This window comes from Euprymna scolopes, chromosome 6, assembly GCF_053919585.1.
Source record: "Euprymna scolopes isolate OS-2025 chromosome 6, ASM5391958v1, whole genome shotgun sequence".
In the NCBI taxonomy this organism is placed as follows: Eukaryota; Metazoa; Mollusca; class Cephalopoda; order Sepiida; family Sepiolidae; genus Euprymna; species Euprymna scolopes.
The window spans coordinates 112,521,144-112,531,424 of NC_136487.1; the positions used below are offsets into that span (position 1 = coordinate 112,521,144).

General features: G+C 33.8%; 1 protein-coding gene and 1 non-coding gene across 4 annotated transcripts in view; both read right to left on the reverse strand.

The window, feature by feature from the left end:
• The window catches only part of LOC145277872 (uncharacterized), a 623,323-nt gene that overhangs the window by 600,547 nt on the left and 12,495 nt on the right, over positions 1 to 10,281 (reverse strand). The gene's annotated exons all lie outside the window — the stretch shown is intronic.
• Positions 9,536 to 9,608, reverse strand: Trnar-acg (transfer RNA arginine (anticodon ACG)). The gene has a single exon. It is a non-coding gene; the product is annotated as a tRNA-Arg (tRNA).

A 10,281-nucleotide genomic window follows, 5' to 3' on the forward strand; every position in this document is an offset into this window, starting at 1 on the left:
TAGAATGTGGGAGGATTTCAGCATCACCGCACTTGATATAGACCAACAGTAGTCTGCAAGTATGGTGACATCCCAACGACTTTGATGGTGAATTTCTATGTCGCTGATGTCTTGATAGAAGCACTTCTCTTGTTCGTTGCTTTTACATCACCTAAATTTTTTGGAAAACTAGCAAGATAGTTGTGCACAAAATCTAACTTGATGCTCATATTTACACCCAGTTGACTTGTGTGTAATGTCTTAACAAGCTCTTTGTAGTTGGGCACCTTTATTTTTCCCCCAAGGGTTTTACTACAATCGTAAACACCGCCCAGGATTCATAAAATTACATAGATTTGTGTCATTCATCAAATTTTGAATCTGGGGTCCATAAAAAGTTCCAGCTTTTAATTTCTCTATGGTTAGGCCTGGAAATTCCATGCAAATATATTTGAAACTATCGCCATCTTTCTCAGGAGCCTTCACAAACTGTTTCATGATGCCAAACAGTATGTGAAGAGGAGGAAACAATCTTAGAACGCTCCACCAAAGAAGAAGCCAGACCATTGAGAGAGCCAGGAATCAGTTCACTGTGCACAGGCCAATCTTTTTTATCCAGTGCTCTGGTTTTTGTCCTGCTATCCTACAAACACAAGAAGCAAGGAAGTTTAGTGTAGCCACCTTATAGCCTCAGGAGAAACCTAACCATTTTCAAATCGACACATATGATCCAATGATCTATTGGTGCTGTCTTTCCCAGAATAGTATTATGAAGAAAAACACATTTTAAACTTCTTTTGGAACGGTCTATAAAAAGGCGCCAATCTTGAGAATAATACTGTTCGACACCAGGCTGCTGCAACAGGCCAGCAACGTCATTGCTATGTCGTTTTCCTGAGTAAAATACGGCAAGAATTCAATATGGCGTTTTCTGTAGGAGGTTATGAGAGTTCCAGGCTCAAAGATTTTTTTCTTTGAATTTTGAAGCTAAAGGTTCAGAAGATTCTTTGGGAAGGTTGACATCTCTAGTTAGATCGTCAAGTTCTCTTTGAGAAAAAAAGCTGTAGTAGTGAAAAAGGAGGAAAACCGACATCTGAAACTTTTCAGAATCAGCACCCCCAAATTAGTCTAAATCAGCTTAGAAACCTTGGGCACCAAAAAATGTGTTGGCGAGTGTTATTAAAACATTCATATTTTCCGGCAATATTCTCACTAATGTTGATCCAAAAACAACCTTCTTTAGCCAACAAAAAAAGGGGATCATATTCCATTATGATAATGCTCATCCTCACTCAGCATCACTGACCAACGATCACCTAAGAAATTTGGTTGGGAAAGCTTGTCCCACCTGCATGTTCTCCTGGCCAAGTCCCCTTGAATTATGACATTTTGAGGATTACAAAATCATTTGGATGGCCTTAGGTTAATATCACGTAGAGATTATACAAGAGTTATGTTCATATTTCACATCAAAACTTAATTTTACAAGCGAGGCATTTATAAGCTCGTTAACAGATGGAATCAACTTATAAAAAAGCAAAGGTCATTATTGTTATGAAGAAAGATTAAAAAAAAAAACTGTTTTTCATTTTCAAGATTAAATTTTAAAATCGGCAAAAACTTTTGCGTCAACCTAATATGTCGGCAAGTGAAGGATGATGAACGGATATTAAAAAAAGAACATTGTGAAGCATTCGAAGTGGCCTTCAAAATGAGCACAAAAGTAAAATAACAAAACAATTGTAGTGTAAACAAAAGTAAAATAAATGACTAAATACATAATTGTAGACACTATTTTGAATCTAGCGTATGTAACAAAAATGTTAAATTTAAATTTCCATAACTGATAATTATTAGATCGGATTCAGATATAATATGTAATCAATAAAACCAATTGGAATTTATTTTTATCTAAAAAAAAAAATAAATAAATAACATCTGAAAGTTTCCATACTCCACTTGCTAATCAGAATAAAGTATTCGATATTCATTTGTTACATGCACTGCTATTTAGTTTTAAAGTGTAAAATCACAATAGTTCATATAGACAGGGTGACCACAAAAAAAAAAAAAAAAAAAAGCTAAATGGAGGCCATCTGGAACATATGCTGTAGAACGGAGAAAAAGGGTCAAAGACCGTAGTGTTTTGATGTGATGTTTTGAATATAATAAACTAGTTATGACCATAGTTTCATTTCAATTGGACAAAACACTAAGAAACGGGGCCTAATTAGAGTTGGGGCCCCGTTTTTTTTTTTGTTCACCCCCTATATATATGTAAAATGGGTTTTACAATTTACTGTAGTTTCATGGTAAATTAAATAGTTAGAAGTATATTATTAATTATAGTTAATTAATATTAAATATATTCATACATTTGAATGAAACTTAAAATTGGGTTAAAAAAAAAAAAAACTATTCTAATGGTATTTTTAAAATGTATTACACATGACGTCAGCGTACAGCATTAGAACATTTTTTAATATTTGTTTTTCTTTTCTAGTTATTAATATAAAAATTTTAATTACAGATTACTTTACAGATCAAAAACTTCTCAAACGTGTTTAAACTGATATGGCGAATTTAAGTTAATAGCAGTATTTTTTTTATTCCAAGCCTCCAGAGTTTTAGCATACACCCCTTACACTAATCAATTTCTCTATTTTCTAACACAATTGGTTGAATACATTTTCCCCTAGTCTAGTTTATTTTTCATTTTATGGATAATCTGTTTTCTCCTCAACAAATAAAAAAAATTTGAATGTTTTTATGCTCACCTGATTTCACCTCCATCCTCTTCCCACGAAATGTTCCCTTTTATCTTCAGTTTCTTTTCTTCACCATTCGATTTTTTAACATGTCAAATGTTATTTACAAATTTCACAAGTGAAAAAAAGTTTCACCCATTTCTGATGAGACCTTTCGATACAGATTAAAAAAATAAAAGCTTATTGTAGGAGTTGATTTAATTGTATTTTTTATCTATCCAGGTTCCCCATCCCTCACACGATGCAAAAACCGATAAACATGCTTTTTTGTATATTCAATTTCTTAGAAAAGCAAAGTAAAAGAATGAGGTGAGAAGTGGTGCAAGGAGGAGAATAAGGAAAATGGTTAGAGGAGAAGAAAGAAAAGGAAGGAGGTAAACGAGGAGGACGGAAACGACCGGAGGGGTAGGAGGAAGGAAGAGGGACGGAAACGACCGGAGGGGTAGGAGGAAGGAAGAGGGACGGAAACGACCGGAGGGGTAGGAGGAAGGAAGAGGGACGGAAACGACCGGAGGGGTAGGAGGAAGGAAGAGGGACGGAAACGACCGGAGGGGTAGGAGGAAGGAAGAGGGACGGAAACGACCGGAGGGGTAGGAGGAAGGAAGAGGGACGGAAACGACCGGAGGGGTAGGAGGAAGGAAGAGGGACGGAAACGACCGGAGGGGTAGGAGGAAGGAAGAGGGACGGAAACGACCGGAGGGGTAGGAGGAAGGAAGAGGGACGGAAACGACCGGAGGGGTAGGAGGAAGGAAGAGGGACGGAAACGACCGGAGGGGTAGGAGGAAGGAAGAGGGACGGAAACGACCGGAGGGGTAGGAGGAAGGAAGAGGGACGGAAACGACCGGAGGGGTAGGAGGAAGGAAGAGGGACGGAAACGACCGGAGGGGTAGGAGGAAGGAAGAGGGACGGAAACGACCGGAGGGGTAGGAGGAAGGAAGAGGGACGGAAACGACCGGAGGGGTAGGAGGAAGGAAGAGGGACGGAAACGACCGGAGGGGTAGGAGGAAGGAAGAGGGACGGAAACGACCGGAGGGGTAGGAGGAAGGAAGAGGGACGGAAACGACCGGAGGGGTAGGAGGAAGGAAGAGGGACGGAAACGACCGGAGGGGTAGGAGGAAGGAAGAGGGACGGAAACGACCGGAGGGGTAGGAGGAAGGAAGAGGGACGGAAACGACCGGAGGGGTAGGAGGAAGGAAGAGGGACGGAAACGACCAGAGGAGTAGGAGGAAGGAAGTGGGAGAATTTGTAAGAGGAAAGACAAAAGGAGAATAAGTAGTAGCAGCAACATGAAGGCAGTGTAAGAAAATGATATCAGTAAGTAAATGATGTAAATAAAGAAGAAAAGGAAAAGTAGCAACAGTAAAATATTAATGGCAGTGAAATTTAAAGGAAACAAGTTGTGGGAGGAGGGAATAAGGAAAGTAATATTAACAGCACTAACTCAGGAAAAGGAGAGTGGATAACAAATAACGTAAATAAAGAGGGGAATATGAGGAAAGGAAGAAAAAAAACATCGTATAATGTACCAACGTTTACTTAACGTCTTGTATACATGCAACAATTAAGGTTAAGATAGAAATCGAAAGATTTTTAGCACTCATGCAATTCTATCAGAAATGGAATGATCCCTGTAGGTGTTATATTACAGGTACCATGAAATTGATTCTCAAGTGTGCACAGATTAGATGTTGATGTTTTACTTTGATATCACCCACTCACGCCTCATAAATAAGGCAATCTATAAATCACACCCACACAAAAGTAACACTAATTAAAATTATATTACCTAAAAAGTTTTTCTTATCTTTCAGTTTGGAAATGTGTGTCGTCAAAATTCAACACAGCCCGAGGGAACAGAATTATAGAAGTTTATCCTGAAGTCTATTTCCTTCACCTGAAAAATATATGCCTTAGCATAAAAAAGAGATCCGCTAACACGGATTTAGCGATAATCCATCTAAGGAATCATTTTCCAAAACAGGAATCCGTGGTCCATTTTACACAGGTTGTGAAACCATATTCCATACGTTACCCTAGGAAATAGGGCCTGCACTGAACAAAACATTAGAATAGATTCAAAATTATTCAGTGATTTTATCGAGAAGATCCTGTTTAGAATAGAAAATCTTAGAATTTTAATTCTAAGACCTTCTCTTATTCTACACAGGTGTGATCAGTCCAAGAGATAAAATGAGTATAGTACCAGTGAATACTGCATTACAGGAGCGTTTTCAAGAGATGATAGCATGACTTTTTGACCACTTTTACATATTTCTTTTTATATAATCATTTTTATTTTAAGTTTGTCATCAATATCAGTGCAGATGACAAATCGATATTTGATTCTGACTGGTCGAGTTTTCTATTTCTCTTTTACTATGTTCTTTAAATGAATAAAATGTATTTTACTTCAGTTTCTTTCAAACATGCTTCCAGCTAGAAAGACTGTTAAAATGGTGCCACTTTTTATTCTTGTCCTAAACAGCTTTAACATATCTATTTCAGCAATCAAATAAACTATTTCTTTACGTTATTTGCACATGATATTAGTAGATAAAAATGCTTAAAAGTTTCACTGAAATGCTGCAAGCATAAATATTTTAGAAAAAATGAAGCATTTCAAACGCTCTGCATTTTTTTTTTTTTTTATCAAAAATGATCAGAATAAAGGAAAAGAAGCATAAACTAGGTTGCCCATGTGCAGGGTTTTAATGTGCTAGAATTTAGACGATCATAGTTTTTTTTCATATAACCGTCCAGGTTTTAGATTAATACTTTGCACAGGGGCAACCCCATTTCTGGTTCTTTTTCTTTTCTCTGATAATTCCTGACGAAGAACATAGAACGTTTTAAAATCAGGAAGAATAAAAAACTGGTTTCATAAAACAAGTTTGTTTTAATCACCAACCACTCATCAGTATATATATATATATATATATACACACTAGCAAAAGAGCAAAAGTACCATCGTTAACTGGGTTCAAAAACAGCCTACAGAAAATGGACTCTGATTTATGAAAGTATGATAGGTAATGAAAAGGAAGGCTTGTAAAGCTTCGAATTTGGGGTATCAAAACCAAAGCAAAATATGAAAGTAAAAATAAAATAGATAAACCCCATAATTTATTATAACATACCTGTTCACACTGAAACATTTATCACAATATTCTGTGGATCTATATAAAAAAAATCTTGTGACATATTTCCATTCTATGGAGGTCAGGCGCGAACGAACACCCCATAATTTTATTATACCATATTTCTTTAAACTGAAACATAATTATCAAAGTATACTTACGCAGATAGATATGAAAAGTCTAAAGTTTATGCCTATTTCCATTCTATGGAGGCCAGGCGCGAACGCAAACCCCACAATTTTATTATACCATCCCTATTTAAGTTAAAACATACTTATCAAAGTATTCTTATGTACATCTATATCAAAAACACTTGTAAACGTTTTTTAATTTTTTTATTTCCATACTTTGTAGACCAGGCGCGAACGCAGACCCCCACAATTTTAATGAACCACCCTTCTGCCAGATCAAACATACCCATTCCTGGGTCTCGATAGATCTATCATTATATGTAATCAGTTTTTTAAAATAGTCAACCATATAGGAGCCTATTCGTGACCAGACACACACAGACATTCAGCTTTATATTATATTACATACATATAACTAAACTCCCAGTGGTCTAGCCGTTCATCAACCTAAAGATAACATCTAGATAAAATTTTCCCACCTCCCTTTCTCTAACTATAACGCATTATCCAGAGTATTTTAGTAGTATATAATATCTATAATTTTTAGGCAAAAAATGTCGGAAAAATAGATAGGACAGTTTGGAAAGCTGGTTTATCATAATATTTTTGTAGGTTTCCGACTAATTCTTTATTGTATTTGAAAGATAATAAAGTTCATTTCCAAAACGAAAAAAAAAATATTTGTGCACGTGAAAAAAAGTTATAATGAAAAATGTTTTCATAGCTACATTCAGAAACTGACAAGTTCAGCTAAGTTTTAAAGTTGCAAAAATCTCTTGAAAGATAAATATTAGTTTTCTGGATCTATTGCAAAGATAATTAGTAAAATTCTAAGATATTAAATTAAATAATAAAAAAAATACCTTGTTTATACAAAAAAAAAAAAAAAAAAAAAAAAAATAGCTTAATTAGCCTCCCAAAAGTGAGAGATTGCTTTGCTCAAACAAAAATAAAAAGTTGTCTAAGCATGGATTCTACAGAACCCCAAAAATGTCAGAAAGTTGAAAAGCTGTCTGAAAATGACGTCAGGCAAGGAGTGCTGGTTTTCTTTTTTTTTATTTTCCCAGCCGTGCATCTGTACATTCCTATCATGAACGTTTGATTAATTTTGACCATTTTTTAAAATTTATTTTTCTGTGTGCCTGCTTTTAAATTTTTTCAACATTTTATTTTTTAAGATCATATAAAAATTATGTTAAGCTGAAAGTTATATGTTCATTCAGACAAGGAAAATACTAGAATCTTACAAATAAAAATTATGTGAAAAATGTAATCTTGGAAAAAAAAAAAAAAGGAAATATTTTGTGCAATTAATTTTTTTGTGTAAAAATTTAATGCTTAATTCAATGATAATATTGGTAGTTTGAGAAATTACATTTTTTCTTTGAGTTATATCGAATTTATAAATACAGACTTTAGGGGCTTTTTCCGTAATGTTCATGAAAAAAAATTACTTGTTCTTTTTTATTGTTACAATTTATGAGGCTTTATTTTCATAAAAAGCAAAAATAAATCCATTTCTTTTTACTATTGAAAACCATAACTTCAGTAAATGTGATTTTGTTTAATCAAGATACATTTCCACTAAGATTCAAAGAAAAATAATGGGTTTTTTATAATCCGTGATCATTATTTGATAAATACTGAAAATTTCATTAAAATTGGCTAATTTTCTGATTTTTGGTGAATTTTTAAGTAAAGGGAAGAGTCAAAATGTTTATACTTTTTGAGCATCAGTTATTCATTTTGCACGTACCTAATAATATATAATATATAAATAGAGATAAAGATATGAAATTTGAAAGTATGCCTGCTCATTTGTTAATTTCTCAGTTTATTTGGCTGTTAGACATACTTTGCTCAAGATAACCATCCATGATGAATATACTTAGAGGATTAGTCATTTCTCTACAGAAAACATATCTAAAATTTGTATTCTCCCATAGTTTGCCTTCAAAACTTTTTTTTTTTTTTTTTTTTTTTTAAATCAACGTGTTTTTACCGAATAATGTATATATTGTTTAATGATTGAAAGTTGGAAACAATAAAAAACGAAACATAGTATCGATTTTTAGAAACCGGGGGGGGGGGTAAATAAATTTAAAAAAAAACTACCACATTTTCAGAAATTGACAGTTTGAATGGGCTTCAATTATCTTTCAAACAAGTTCCCATCTATAATATAAATCTCACCTGTCGGTTTAAATGTATGTATATATGTATGTATGTATGTATGTATGTATGTATGCATGCCTAAAACTTTCGACAGATGCGACGGATTTTCACGAGATCCGTATCGTTTTGAAGAGCGCCTAGTCGGACGACAAATTGGCTAAAAACATTAATTCCTTCACTCTCAACAGGGCACATTTCTACAGGGAGAGGTCGCTTTTTATTTTCGACAGTCATCCCCTCTTTTCGATTGACTGACCTTAATTTAAATTTTTTCCACTTCCGGTTTGGGCGCAACAGCAAAGGCGTCACGTTTTTTTTTTTTTTTTTTTTCATTCTTTTCCTCCTTCGCAGTATGGGTTCAAGCCTGCCTGCTACCACTTTTTTTTTTTTTTGCTCAACACACACCTCCAAACATCCGGGCAATACCGGGCACCCAGGCTAGTATTTAATAAATTACTTAATGAATTTCCTTTAACTCTTATTATTTTCCGCGAAAGATGCATGTATTTCAACTAATACTGTTTCTAATTATAGCAAGCATTGTAATGTACCAATCTTAAGAGATTCGTATAAATGGCAAAATACAGTTTTTGTTTATTTTTTTTTTAATTCATCATAATTAGATTTAAAAGAAAAAAAAATTATAAGAGTAATATGTTTGGAAGAAATTACCTAATTAAGTTAAAAATAGCACTAGTGTAGAAAAGTTTCATAATCTAGAAGAATTAAGAGAGGTTGGTGAAAAATTACAAGAATCTTTTAAAGGTTGCGGTCAATGCAAGAAAAAAAAAATTCTGTATCGGCATTAAAAATGGTTTTCTGTTATTTTTCTTATATGTTAATAAATGAGGAATCATTTCCATTTAAAACCCATTTAGTATTTCGCATGTAAAATTGATAAAATATCTGATGAAATATTAAAAAGAATTGTTTGTACACTCAAACTTTTCAAAAATGGTCGTTCAGACGTTAATTTCAAATCAATATCTGTACACAAAAAATGCTCAATAGTTTAACAGTAAATAATTTGGGTAATGAACGTAAAAAATTTTCTAAAATTAAAAATGGTTTTATGTTGTCTTTATTATAAATTATTATTTATATCATTAACTAGCGGCAGTGCCGTGTCGGCACACACAACACTGAGTTAAACACAAAATCGAGTACACTCAACATCATATACACTCAACATCGTCTTACCATCAACGCTTACCCTGTGAACTCGGAGTATGGGAAATTTCCATAGGCACAAAACGAAATCACTGAAAATACAAAACACCCCTCCCCCCAACTAAGGATAAGGATAATGAGTAAACGTTGGATAAAATGATGGTTAAAATTATTACGAACTTGCCAGGATTCGAACCTGGAATCTTCTGATCCGTAGTCAGACGCGTTATCCATTGCGCCACAAGTCCTGTCCGCGTGCCTAAAGATGTTACTGCGACTCTATACAGACAGTGCTAAATTCCGTTGACATGGGCAGATAAATTTATTGACAATTGCAAGGAACAGCCCAAAACCCTTATTTCAGGCTTTTTGTGTGACTCGGCCTTGTTTGTTACAAACCATATATAGATAAGGACAATCTAGGAACTCACCTTTTAGGGTGGGGGAAGAATTTTTCAATTCGGTGCATCCGTTCAAAAGTTTTATTGGTATATATATATACATACACATACTTAAATAAACATTTAGAATTTTATTAATAGCATAGATAAATAATAAATGAGAAATTATTTCGAGAAAAATTTAGTTTCGTTTTTAGATAAACACAACATCAGATCAAATTCGGTGATCATTGTTTAGATTTAGCTTATTCACATAATGTTAACACATTTCAAGCAAACTTTTCTCAATTTTACATGCATAATTCTAAATGGATTTTAAAAGGAAACTGATTTCTCATTTAAAAAAAAAAAAAAAAAAATTTTAAATGCCAATACGGAATGTTTATGATATTCTGTAATAGTGTGAACAAAAATCACATTTTTCATAAATTCATGAAACTACAGTAAAAATGGCGATCAATCAAAGTAATGATTTTGTTGTTAGAAAGCTATATCTGAATGAGTATCGAATACTTAATAT